Here is a 14,411-nt window from a genome sequence, read left to right on the forward strand (position 1 = left end):
AAATCATATCCTGAGATTTATGATCAGGTCAAGGTGAAAGCTCCGACTTTAAAAATAAAAAATACTCTCAGGCTTCAGTCACTTTATCTCTGTCAAGTAAAGTCAGAAAATGTATCAGCAAACTGGCTCTGTTGCTGCATCAAATTGCCTATCCTGAACAAGGACCTTTTGCCCCAGAGAAATGGTGCAGTGTGCGGATAGATAGGAAGGCATCCATTTTCAGGACAACCTGGCATTTTTCGTCTTTTAAATAGCACAGACCTCCCCTCGTCATGTACAACTCTATATACATCTTGTTTTTCAGTGATTTCAGATCTCAGCTGGAACTGCTTCCCGTCACTTAGTAATCACTGTTCCTATTTACCTGTCTGGAATTTCCATTACGTCTCTTGTTATCCGCATTGAAACATACATCATCTGTTCATTAAAGTATAATCTTCAAATTATACAGCCGCTGGGAGAACAAGGATGCACAGCATGCAGGCATTAACCAGGATCAATATCTGGTGTGGATTGAGTTTACTAGGTGAGTAAGAGAAGGTGGAGAGACAAAGAGACATAAATGGAGGGAAGAGGAAGGAATAAGAACAGAGAAAACAAAGAATTGTAAGGGCACTTTCACACTGAGCAGCGCCAGGTGTTGGTGGTAAAGCCGCCATTTTTGCGGCACTTTTCGACCACTACCGGGGCACATTTAACCTCCCCGCTAACGGCCGAAAAAGGGCAGGGGCGCTGTATGAGTGGTGTATACACCGCTCCTACAGCGCCTCAAAGATGCTGCTTGCAGGACTTTTTTGAGCGTCCTGGCACCGCACCGCTCCAGTGTGAAAGCCCCCGGGCTTTCATATTGGAGTGAAACGATGGGCGCTTTACAGGCGTTATTTTTAGCGCTATAGAGCCTGTAAAGCGCCTCAGTGTCAAAGAAGTCTTAGCCCTTGTACACACGGTCAAACATTCCGACAACAAAATCCGTCTGATTTTTTCCGACGGATTTTGTCCGAAACTGGTGTTGCATACACACGGTCGGACAAAGTTGTTGGAAAATCCGATTGTTCGGAACGTGATGACATTCGTTTGTTATGACAGGACTACGTTGTGGCTAGTAGCCAATACCTGGAACGTTTCCCGTCTTCTCAATGGTACTGGAAAAGTGTGAATTTGTCAATGTCCTTCTCAACTCAGTAACCAGGCACTTCTCAGGATGTCACTTGCCGGCCCTCCTCCAAAGAGTCCTCCCCCGGTCACTTCCACGAGCTGCGGTGTCCCTCCAAGCCGAGAGCACACCCGGACACTTTGAATCCTCCCTTTTTTTTTTTTTACGGATTTTGTCCGAAACTGCTGTTGCATACACGCGGTCGGACAAAGTTGTCGGAAAGTCCGATTGTTCGGAACGTGATGACATTCGTTTGTTACGACGGGACTATGTTGTGGCTAGTAGCCAATACCTGGAACGTGTACCGTCTTCTCAATGGTACTGGAAAAGTGTGAATTCGTCAATGTCCTTCTCAACTCAGTAACCAGGCACTTCTCAGGATGCCACTTGCCGCCCCCTTCTCCAAAGAGTCCTCCCCCGGTCACTTCCACGAGCTGCGGTGTCCCTCCAAGCTGAGAGCACACCCGGACACTTTCGAATCCTCCCTTTTTTTTTCGAAGGATTTTGTCCGAAACTGGTGTTGCATACACGCGGTCGGACAAAGTTGTCGGAAAATCTGATTGTTCGGAACATGATGACATTCGTTTGTTACGACGGGACTACGTTGTGGCTAGTAGCCAATAGCTTTGGTCTCGTAATTTGATCTGAGCATGCGTGGCACTTTGTCCGATCCAAATTCTCTACAATCGGACTAAGTCCAATCGGATCGTGTTGTCGGAAAATTTTATATCCAGCTCTCAAACTTTGTTGGTCAGACATTCGGACGGAAAAAGTCAGATGGAGCCCACACACGGTCGGATTATCCGACAACACGGTCCGATCGGACCTTTTCGATGGAATTTCCCACCGTGTGTACAGGGGCTTAGAGATAAAAGTTGAAAAGGATGAAGATGTAAAAAAACAAAAACAAGCAATGTGATGGCGCATTAAAGTAGTATTAAATCCAAAACCAAAAATGAAATATATTGCAGCTTACCAATTCTCAGATGTGGTGACTGCACACGTTTTCTTATTTTATGCTTTTTTCCCTCTGTGGTCTGACCAGTATGACACACCTCCTGCATGAGGATAAAGGAGCACAGTAGCATTGTCAGATTTGGGGGTGGGGTGCTAGGTGTACTAGCAGATTTAGATACACTAACAAGTTAAAGCCAAACTCCAGCTCACACTGCAGTTACACAGGCAGTTGCAGCAACAGTATTTTTTTTTCCTTTTGGGATGGAGGTTTTTGCATGAATAAAAAAGCCGATCATGGTAAGCACCCCTTTCAGCACTAAATGGTTTCTCTCAACAATCTAACTGCTAAATTTGCAGGAAAGCTTGTTCTTTTGAAAAGCAACAGCCTTACTGACTGTATCATCAGGTTGAAATACAGGAAATAAAGCCTAAAAAGAAAAGTGGTGTAACAATCACATCTAAGAATTGGTAAGCTGTAATACAATGCATGTTTGCTTTTGGGTTTATTACTGCTTTAAGAATGTCTCTCTACTGGTGGGTCTGATGGTTTCCCATTTCATATCCACAAAAGAGCTAAATATCTAATAGGATTTTGTATTTTTTTTAAAGTGGTCCTGAATCCACAGTTAAAGCATTAAGATAGCAGTAAGGCATGGGAAACATGGTTCACTGAAGGGTTTTAATATCATATTCTCTCTTGGTAGGCCTCCGATGTCTCATTGCAAAACTGAAATTATTATTATAAATAGGGAACTTGCTTAAAGTGGAGGGCCACCCTGAAAAAAAAATACATAAAAAATTAGAAAAAAAAAACCATAAAAAAAAATTAAAAACATTTTTTTTTAACTTACCAGAAGTGCCTGTTGCTAGGCACATCATCCTAATCTGCCTCTTCCTCCTCCGCGAAGATCTTCTTTCTTCTCTCCTCCGTGCGGTGTCTTCTGGGTAATGGGTCGCACTGTGCATTGGGAACTGTGTGTCCCAGAACACAGCGCGTCCCATTCACAAAGCGCTGCGTGACTCGCGCATGTGCAGTAGGAAACGGGCAGTGAAGCCGCAAGTCTCCACTGCCTGTTTCCCTTAGCCAAAATGGCGGCGCCGGGACCCGAGACCGAGGGACGGGTCAGCCTCGGGCGGCCGACATTGCGGGCGCCCTGGACAGGTAAGTGTGCTTATTAAAAGTCAGCAGCTACGGTGTTTGCATCTGTTGACTTTTAATTTTTTTTTTAAAACCGGCCCTCCTCTTTAAGCATTCAGTACATTAGAATTGCCACCTTGTGCTGGTGCTTTACAAGGCTTGGCCAATTAAAAAAAATTAAAAAATGCTTGATATCAGCGATGCTCATAGAACACTAGGAGGCCAAAAAGTTTAGGTTGAAATGTACCCTTTGTTTGATGGTAATATGCTGTATATATTTTTTAAAGAGTTTTTACCTGTTTAATCACTTACAAAAACGTAAAAAATGCACTTGATATTTGTCCTATATCACACTGCCTGTGGTGCAGTGGGGGCTGGTGCTCAAAATTTTTGGGGGAAAAATTCAGAAAAATACTTAAACAAAAACAACATTGCAGTCACTGTACCATCAAATGCAGCCACTGTGCCCATCATATGCAGTCTCTGTGCCCATCATATGCAGCCAACTGTGCCTATTATATGCAGCCAACTGTGCCCATCATATGCAGCCACTGTGCCCATCATATTCAGCAAAATATGCCAATGAAATACAGCCAACTGAGCCCATCATATGCAGCCTCTGTGCCAATCATATGCAGCCAATTGTGCCCAGCAAATGCAGCCAATTGTGCCCATCATATGCAGCCCCTGTGCCCATCATATGCAGCTAACTGTGCCCAGAAAATGCAGCTAACTGTGCCCAGCAAATGCAGCCAACTGTGCCCAACAAATTTAGCCAACTGTGCCCATCATATACAGCCACTGTGCCCAGAAAATGCAGCCAACTGTGCCTATTAAGTGCAGCCAACTGTGCCCATCATATGCAGCTAACTGTGCCCATCATATGCAGCCACTGTGCCCATCAAATACAGCCAACTGTTCCCATCATATGCAGACAAGGGTGCCCATCATATGCAGCCAAATGTGCCCATCATATGCTGCCACTGTGCCCATCATATGCAGCCACTGTGCCCAGCAAATGAAGCCAACTGTTCCCATCATATGCAGCCAAATGTGCCCATCATATGCAACCTCTGTGCCCATGAAATGCAGCCAACTGTGCCTATCATATGCAGCCTCTGTGCCCCCCGCCCGCTCACCCACCTGTTGTCTACCCAGCACTTAACCCATCATAATAGTGACGGGTCAGGCAGTGGGTGATGGCGGTGAGCTGAGGGATGGGTAGCGTGGGTCAGGAAATGGCTCCTGTGTCCTCCCTGCATCTCTTCTTCCTGTTCTGCTAGGTGGCCAATGGGATCGCCTCTGCCTTCAGCCAGGTGACCGGTATTAGATCCACACCTTCTGATTGGTGAAGAGCCAGTTCAGTGTTAGAAAAGCAAATATTAATTTGCTTTGCTAACACACCTAGGTGGACTGGGAGCACAATACTCTGCGCTCGCAGTTAAACTTTTTTAATTATTAGAGCCTATGGCTTTAATCAGGTGCTTAAAAAAACACCCCCGCTACTGTAATTCAGGTTCCCGGCGTCCAAAAAGGGGTGGTTACAGCGGGCATGGATAGATTCACGCAATGCATGATTCTATCCATTTTACATAGAGGGGGTGTCTGGAGAGAGGGGGCGGCGCCTGTGCGCCCTTAGTGGATGCTGTTGTGCCCATTCACATCAGTGCAGCACAGCATGACACCTTTTTAGAAAAGGGTCCTGTGCTACTTTGGTGCAGTTGCAATGTGATTTTGGCCCCACAGACTTCAAAGGAAATGCACCACTAAAGGCATGTACATGCATTTTTTATGTGTTTTTTATGCATTTGTTGCAGGATGTTAAGGAGCCAGCATCCACTGACATCCAAACAACCAGGGACTCATGCCTGCTGTCAGAAAAGTACATCCCCAAATTGAGGGCATGTGCTTGGTAAGGTTCAGGAGGGGGAGGCCGTACTCTCACCCCCTTTCCCTGGCCTGTCGGATAGTAGTCTGGTATGGATCCCACACTTTTTTTACTTTTTTTTGGTGTGAAGTCCCCCTTAAAATTCATACCCAGACCTGAAAGACCTTGTATGGATTTTGGGGGGATCCTTACCATTTTTTCTTTCTTTTTTTGGTGTGGGGTTCCCCTTAAAATCTCTACCAGAGCCAGAAGTACCTGGGATGGTTTGTGGGTTTTTTTTTTTGTTCAGTGACAGGCTCCTTTGGTTACATTCTGCTGTCAGGTGGGAATCCCCAGCGGAGGCCAGCCAGTGTCAGCTTTTAGTACAGACAGCACCATAATAAAATAATACAGTCTGAAAATAAGAATAATTGTTTACCATTTCTGCAATACTTTCACCGTTGTGGCTCTCATTGAGCCTAATAGCAATAGAATGTTGAAACTCTAGTTAGTGTTAATGTGAGATTGTGTCTTGTTCAGTATAATGGTATTTATTCATCCAATATAGGAACAAACAAGAAACTTGAGTAATGAGTAACCTTATATAAATAATAACAATACTCACAACAATCACAATAAAGTTGTGAGTTTTGTTATTAGTTTTAGTACATGGCCAGTACATAAAATTTTTATTAAGAAAAACAAAAAAAAAAAGTTGTCACTGTTAAAAAAAAAAAAACTACTATCAATAGATAAGCTTTCTGAAGACTCTTCAGGATCTGGCACACTTAAAGGAGTTGTAAAGTCAAAAGGTTTTTTTATCTTAACGCATTCTAATTCTATTAAGATAAAAAGTCTTCTGTGTGCAGCAGCCACCCTAGCACCCCTAATACTTACCTGAGCCCCATGTCTGTCCAGCGATGTTCTCGAGTGTCTCAGCCATTCGAGACTCTCCCTCCCGATTGGCTGAGACACAGCAGCGGTGCTATTGGCTCCCACTGCTGTCAATCGAAGTCAGTCAGCCAATCACGTAAAGGGGGGCCAGGCCAAGCTCCGTGTCTGAATGGACACAGGGAGCTGTGACTCGGCTAGGGTGCCCCCATAGCAAGATGCTTGCTGTGGGGGGCACTCGAGAGGGGGGGAGGGGCCAGGATCACAGACGAGGGACCCGAGAAGAGGAGGATCTGGGCTGCTCTGTGCAAATCCACTGCAACAGAGCAGGTAAATATAACATGTTTACTATTTTTATTGAAAAAAAAAAAAAAAACGAGGCTTTACAATCACTTTAAGGGGTCCCGTAGTGACCTTTGGATGGAACCGCTACATGCATTGGGGGACGAGTTACCCCGCATTCCCAGAGCTGTCAGATGCTAAAGTGTTTTTAGCATGATTATCCCTAAATATTGAGGAGGAGGATGATGGAGGTGTAAGGGGTGGGACAGTTTATTAATGATTTTCTTTTCATGCTCTTTTACATAATAATGAACGTCCAAGTGTTTGACGCTCTTAGGCAAGTTTAGATGCGTTTACACACATTTAGACACATCAGGCACATTTCTGCTAAAATGCTACTGTTCCTTAACCCCCCTAGCGGTAATCCCGAGTCTGGCTCGGGTTGGGAATTTACTAGCAGGATCGGTAACCCCGAGCCAGACTCGGGATCGCATCGCTGGATGCAGGGGAGGACACAGGGAGAGTTACTTACCTTGTCCCCTGGATCCAGCGATGTCCGCCGCGCTGTGTGATCGAGCTGTCCTCCGCTCGATTCACAGTGCCGAATGCCGCTGAGCTCCGTTCCCTGCGGCGTTACGGCGCACAGGAGCGGAGAACAGCGGCAAATTCAAAAAAGTAAAAAGACACAAAACACACACAGCACTGTAATCTTACAGATTACCGTGCTGTATTAAAAATTACACACCCCCTTTGTCCCTAGTGGTCTGTGCAATGCCCTGCATGCACTTTTATATTATAAATACTGTTTTTTCTGCCTGGAATTTGGAGATTGCCCATAGCAACCAAAACATGTCCCTTTTTCAGTGTTTTAGGATTTGATTACATTATTGAATAATTTTTATTATTCTTTATTATATTATAAACTTTATCATACCCGGGATGTCTGCTAGACTCTGGTTTGAACAGATTTAAGAGAGTTATTCCTAAGAATTACAGGACTACAAAATAAAACGCCAAATTTCCATGCAAAATAATTGTACCGCTTTCAGCACCTAAAACCGGACTGAATCATACCGCCAGGGAGGCTACCACACTGGAAGTGGGTTTTTTTCTGCCTCTAAATGCCTGTAAACACCTATGTGTGTAAGAACACAGAGGGGTTGATTTACTAAAGGCAAATATAATCTGTAAGTGCAGTTACTCCAGAGTTTAGTAAATGGGGTAAAGCTTAATTTGCAAAGAATACCTAATCACATGCAAGGAAAAAAAAAAGAACAAAATTTTGCTTGCACATGATTGGATGATGGAAGTCAGCAGAGCTTCTGCTCACGAACTAAGCTCTGGAGCAACTGCTCTTGCAGAGTGTAACTGCACTTTGCAAAGTGAACAGTATATTTGCCTTTAGTAAATCAACCCCATAGCCTAACATTGAGGGGTATTTAGAGGCAGAAAAAAAAATAAGATGCCTCTAAAAGTAAAAAAATCAAGATGCCTTTAAAATGTCCAGTGTGCATGAGGCCTAACAAATCCTTAACCACTTCCCTACCACGCATAGTCATATGACGGCGGCAGGAACCCTTTGTCCCTCCGGGCCGCTGTCATATGACGTCTTTTCTTCTTGAGCCTCTAGGGGGCACGTGCCCACCTAGGCGTCACTAGGCTCCCGATGCGCGTGCCCGGCGGCCGCGATGTCCACCGGGCACCCGCCATTGCCCATGAACACAGCAGGACCGGCGATCTGTGTGTATAAATCCACGTCCTGGCAGAGGAGAGGAGACCGATGGTGTGTTCCCAGTACAGAGGAACACCGATCGGTCTCCTCCCCTTATGAGTCCCCATCCCCTACAGTTAGAATCACTTCATAGGAAATGTAATTAACCCCTCGATCACCCCCTAGTGTTAACCCCTTCCCTGCCAGTCACATTTATACAGTAATCAGTGCATTTTTATAGCACCGATCGCTGTATAAATGTGAATGGTCCCAAAATAGTGTCAAAAGTGTCCACAGCAATATCACAGTCAGGATAAAAATCCCAGATTGCCGCCATTACTAGTAAAAAAAAAAAAAATAACAATAAAAATGCCATAAATGTATCCCCTATTTGGTAGACGCTATAACTTTTATGCAAACCAATCAATAAACGCTTATTACGATTTTTTTTACCAAAAATGTAGAAGAATACATATCGGCCTAAACTGAGGAAAAAAAAAATTTGTTTTCTAATGGGATATAAAAAATATTGAGTTTTTTTCAAAATTGACGCTCTTTTTTTGTTTGCAGCGCAAAAAATAAAAACCACAGAGATGATTAAATACCACCAAAAGAAAGCTCTATTTGTGGGGAAAAAAAACGCCAATTTTTATCAAAATTTCATATGGGTACAATGTTACATGACCGCGCAATTGTCATTCAAAGTGTAACAGCGCTTAAAATTGGTCTGGGCAGGAAGGGGGTGAAAATGCCCTGTATTGAAGTGGTTAAAATATTGGAGATGTTTAGTAATATACTAAACTCAAACCTAAAACAAAAATCAACAATTTTTGTGGAAGAACATGGTATTAAATTGAAATTCTCCCAAATTATGCTCCAAGATCTCCCACACTTGTCTTCCTGTTCCCCTAGGGCTAATGATCATGTATGCTATCACTCCTATACTGTACGGGAAAGAAACAAACCTAGGGCTGTCACTGGTAATAATTTCCATGATTTTGACTGAAGTTGAATAACACATCCACATGGAAAAACAATGGTGTAGAGATGTCAGCTCTTCACTTGATAAAACTGTAAACATTTCACTCTAATGATTCATTGTACTTGCCAGATGTATCAATCTTATATTTTATTTCCTGACCATCTCTTTTCAAATGAAGATTTTCAATGTATTCTGCCCTTAGCAAAATGTCAAAGATTCTGTTTTAATCATTTTCTTAGCTGGTGTACCAAATGCATACTTCATTTTGTTACCATGTCGTTTTCAATGAAGAGTCTCGATGTGTTCATTAAATGTATGTTTATTTGTAGCAATAAGCAAATTAATCAGAAAGATCATGGAAAACCTGTGAATTAATAAATTGCACATTTTGGGGTTAGCTTGAATGTATGCAGGCAGATTTGTCCTTTATGCAGAGAATTGTACTTCTGGATACATTTACTGTTTGAAAAGTTTTTTGCCTGGTTTCTCCGATCTTCAGATCAACGTTTGTTGATCTAGGCCAGCCTTTCTCAATGTTTTTAACACAGAGGAACCCTTGAAATAGTTCTGCGGTCTCAGGGAACCCCTGCTAAAAATTAGAATTCTACAACTCATGACACATTAGTGTAATGGTCAGTGGGAAGAATGGTCCTTACACTTGTGGTCATTGGGAAGAATTACCTCCTTACAGATAGCTAAAAAGATCAACAGTGTCAGTGGGAACTTATCTGAGAGGCAGAAGTTGCCCAATGCTGCATGAACCCCTAGCAACCTCTGGAGGAACCTTAGGGTTCCATGGAACCTTAGTTGAGAATCACTGATCTAGGCAGTGCCGATCGGGCCACCCATGACTTGAATTTTGGCTGCTTTAGCAGGGATCAACAACATTCCAGCCATGTATGGGCAGCATTAGAGCAGAAACGAGGACAGTGAAAATAAAAAGCAATAAGTGTTGCAAAGAGCAATATGAAATGTTCTGTTACTGAATAATAGACAGCAGCAAGGTCATGATTTCTTAAAGTGGTTGACTATATCTATGTATAGAAGTTTGAGCATTTAGATGGACGTTAATGTTGCTGTCAACTCTGCACAACCATAGTCAATACTAATATTATTACTGTATAGTTTTAGTGCATTTGAGGATGTCAAAGCAATGTTTGCTCTTCACTTTAGTGGACTGCAGTTCATATAACATAACAAGAGGGTCTTACAAGGAAAAGTTCAAATTTGGTAAATTAAAGGAAACATAATTTCACTATTATTATTTCTTTGCTTATCAGGGGAGCCATAAAAGTTTTCTATTTGTAGTGATCAGCAAATCTGTACCTATATTTTGTATGTAGGATTATCCACTATGAATCAGCTGTCTTTGGTGAACTGGTAAAGGAATCTTCTGGGTGCTGTTTACATCGGTACCATGCTTTTGAGCAGGGGTCTCAAACTGGTGGCCCTCCAGCTATTACGGAACTACAAGTCCCATCATGCCTCTGCCAATGGGAGTCATGCTTGTATCTGTCACTCTTGCAATGCTTAATGGGAATTGTAGTTCTGCAACAGCTGGAGGGCCACCAATTTGAGACCCCTGTTTTAGAGCGTTGGACTCCCCCACTACTCAGGCTCTTATGTAGAAAGTGGCTCTCCCATCCAGCCTTGCTAATAAGAAGTCACAGTGTGACTAGGCCACTAGGTAAATGTGTCTTATATTGATGATTTTTAACGCAGGGCTGATTTACTAAAACTGGAGAAAGCAGAATCTGCTGCAACTCTGCATAGAAACTGATCATCTTCCATGTTTTTTTTGTCAAAGTTTAATCGAACAAGCTGACGTTAGAAGCTGATTGGCTACCATGCACAGCTGCACCAGATTGTTCACTCTTCAATTTTAGTAAATCAACTCCACAGTCTTATAATTGTAGCATGTAGCCACAGTGCACTTACCCTTATTTGAACATTATTAAGCCCTTCTGAAGTGCAAGTTCCCTAACATTTTCACTCATCATAGAATAGAAAGGGAATTGTCCAATTGGAGGGCACATCCTTCATTGATGACATGACTTTTAAAGAATACATTGAGGACTCTGCAGTAGGGAGTGAACTGGTAAGTTGTCCTTACTCCCTGGATCAACAATATCTAGTAGTAAATCTAAATCTATAATTAGAAACAGACAAATACGTTTTGTACTTTAGAAACCCTTCCAGCCTTTTCAACGCAATCTGTTGAGTTGACTAGAACTAGCTCTAATCTATTTCACCCTTTCTCAGTTCTTTCTGCAAAGAAGGCTTTATACATGCAAATGGTAAACCTTTTTTATCCATTTGCAAAGAACACTCCTTGTCCTTTGCAATGACTTTAAAGTAAACAACTAACTTTGCACTAAGTTTGCTATATAGACCCCTTATGTATTTAAGGTGATCATATCCTTCTCAATTGCCTCTTCTCATAAAAGAATACATTCAGTTCAGTTATTCTTTACTCAATAATTTAACTGCTCTTTATACATCGCAAGAGTAATAAAATCTTAGCCTTCATCTGAGGTTTTTCACACGGGTATTTAGATTCTTGATGGGTAAGGGGACTGTAGAACAGCTGTCTGGGCTATCACAGGAAAAACAAGATCCTACGTGATGAAATCTAATTGCTGACATACATTGTCGCAAACGTGGTGATAAGATTATAAAACAAAAAAAAAAGGAGCTGAAGAAAAAATGACTCTCAAAATGGAATTATCAATGATGAAAATGACTCCAGCGGTATACAAACATATGTCTACTACAGAGAAGATGAAAAGCCGAACACAGATGCTGGAGCTTCAAGTGGGAAAAAAAACTGCCAGGAGATATCCTAAATAAGACCACAGAACTGCTATATTGAGGTATATTTCATACTGCAAAAAATGACACTTTTGATACAGATTTTTTTTTTCAAGTCAGAGGCTGCTGTGAAACATAATTATGTAATCCACCAGTGCTATTTCACTTGCTATATATAGTCCTTACCTACTTGACTTTCTCTATTTGTGCCCAAGTACCCTGCATCAGGAACGGTTTCTTAGAAGGACAAACATGAAGCTTCTTTCGATAATTGTTGACCCTTCATTGTACTGAAAAGAACTGTGTTTCTCCCAATATAGGATGACAATGAACATGAACAACGGATGAATTCAAAAAATTCTAACAAAAGAAATTAAAAAAACATTAGTTTGCAATAAATGTAAAATAATATCCACGCTAAAGCCGCGTACACACGGGCGGACTGTCTGTCCAACTTAGTCCGCCGAAACACATTTCAGCGGACAGTCCGCTCGTGTGTGGGCTTCAGCGGACTTTTTCAGCGTGCAGTCTGGCGGACTAAGTATTTCGGAATTTCCGTAATATTGTCCGTCCAACTTTGGTTTCAGCGAACAGTCCGCTCGTGAGTAGGCTAGTTGGACGGACTAAGTATGGCGCATGCTCAGAAAGGATTTACACGGCGGAAGGTTGCATTGCTGCGTATTGGACGTCCTATTTCTAGTCCCGTCGTACGTGCTGTACACGTCATCGCGCAAGCTTTCAACGGACTGTTTGTTCATCGTGTGTGGTCAAGTCCGTTCATTCAAAAGTAGGACGGACTGTCCGTCGGATTGTCTGACGGACTTAGTTGGCCAGACAGTCCGCCCGTGTGTACGCGGCTTTAGTGATTAAAAAAAAAAAATGATCGTAATAAGCAGCTAGACACTATAACTCAGATATTGAGCACCAAATATCATGGTATCACGGTGTCAAGCACTTGGTCTGTGCTCCATATTGCACATGAGATTCCTTCCATTGGATTTCAGCTACACATGACTTTTTTATATCTGCACTGTTTTTTGCACTTATATTGTACTTTAACACACGCCTGTGCATTGTCATATATGTATTTTGTTGTCTGTATTATCGCACATTAATTGCATTGACTTGCACATTCGCATTGTTATATATGCATTTTTGTTGTCTGTACGTCAGCGGACGTCACATCTGGGTCCTGCGTTCCACGCTGGTCCTGGCAGCGTGGACGGCCTTCCTGGACCTCTCTCCTATGGTCCCCCTCTGCTGGTCAGTTGGGATCTATGCCCTCAAGCTACACACTAGACCACCTGCCGCTGGACTCCCTTTTACAACCATATGATGAGCCTTGCTATATTTTAATGCTATATATGTATTTTTATCCTTTAGCAATTCAAGTTTTTTTGTTTTTTTTTACATTCAGAGGCATCTTTTGTTTATTTCCTTTTTACCAGAGCTTGCTTCCCTCTTGGAGTGCTGCCCTAGTGCTGTTTGAGACACTTGATTGCCTGATCTGTGTCCAACCCATTGCGGACATCTTCTCTGGCCAGAATCTGTCCAGAGCGCCCTTAATTTCCTTATTCTTTGTGTGTATATATACAGTTAGATCCATATTTTGTATATTTGGACACAGGCACAATTTTCATACTCTGGGCTCTGTATGCCACCAGAATAAAATTAAAACAAATCAATTCAAATTAATTTGAAGTGCAGACTTTCAATCTTAATTCAAGGGGTTGAAAACAAATATCAAGTACAAATTTTAGGAACTGCAACCATGTATACACAAATCCCCCATTTCCATGGGCTCAAATGTAATTGGACAAATGAATACAATCATAAATAAAATGTTCATTTTTATTATTTTGTTGAGAATACTTTGCTAGCAATGACTGCCTGAAGTCTGGAACCCATGGACATTACCAAAGACTGGGTTTCCTCCTTTATGATGCTTTGCAAGGCTCTAACTTCAGCTACCGTATATACTCGAGTATAGGTCGATCCGAATATAAGCCGAGGCCCCTAATTTACCACAAAAAAAATGGGAAAACTTATTGACTCGTGTATAAGCCAAGGGTGAGACATGCCTGTCCATCCCTGTGTGTCCATCCCTGTGTGTCCATCCCTGTGTGTCCATCCCTGTGTGTCTATCCCTGTGTGTCCATCCCTGTGTGTCCATCCCTGTGTGTCCATCCCTGTGTGTCCATCCCTGTGTCCAGCCTACCTGTGTCCTGTGCCTCTTTGTCCTTCTGCAGCCTGTGTCCTTCTGCAGCGATCTGCATGTAAAAACATGCCAGGATCGCCGCACCTCTTCTCCTCGTCTGTGACAGACGGCGGCCATTCCACTGTTCAAAAGCCGCGCCTCCGTCTGTGATAGGCGGAACACTCAATTTCCCAGCAGTCAGTGTTCCGCCTATCACGGACATCCTCTCATCCTCGTCCGTAGTATGAGGATGAGCGGATGTCCGTGATAGGCAGACCACTGACTGCTGGGAAATTGAGTGTTCCGCCTATCACAGACAGGGAGGCGCGGCTTTTGAATAGTGGAATGGCCGCCGTCTGTCTGCATGACACGCTGATCGGGTAGACAGATGGCGGTGATTTGAGTATAAGCCGAGGGGGGCA

Source organism: Lithobates pipiens, unplaced genomic scaffold (genome assembly GCF_037356315.1).
Source record: "Lithobates pipiens isolate NorthernLeopardFrog02 unplaced genomic scaffold, aLitPip1_a1.2 Scaffold_27, whole genome shotgun sequence".
Taxonomy (NCBI): domain Eukaryota; kingdom Metazoa; phylum Chordata; class Amphibia; order Anura; family Ranidae; genus Lithobates; species Lithobates pipiens.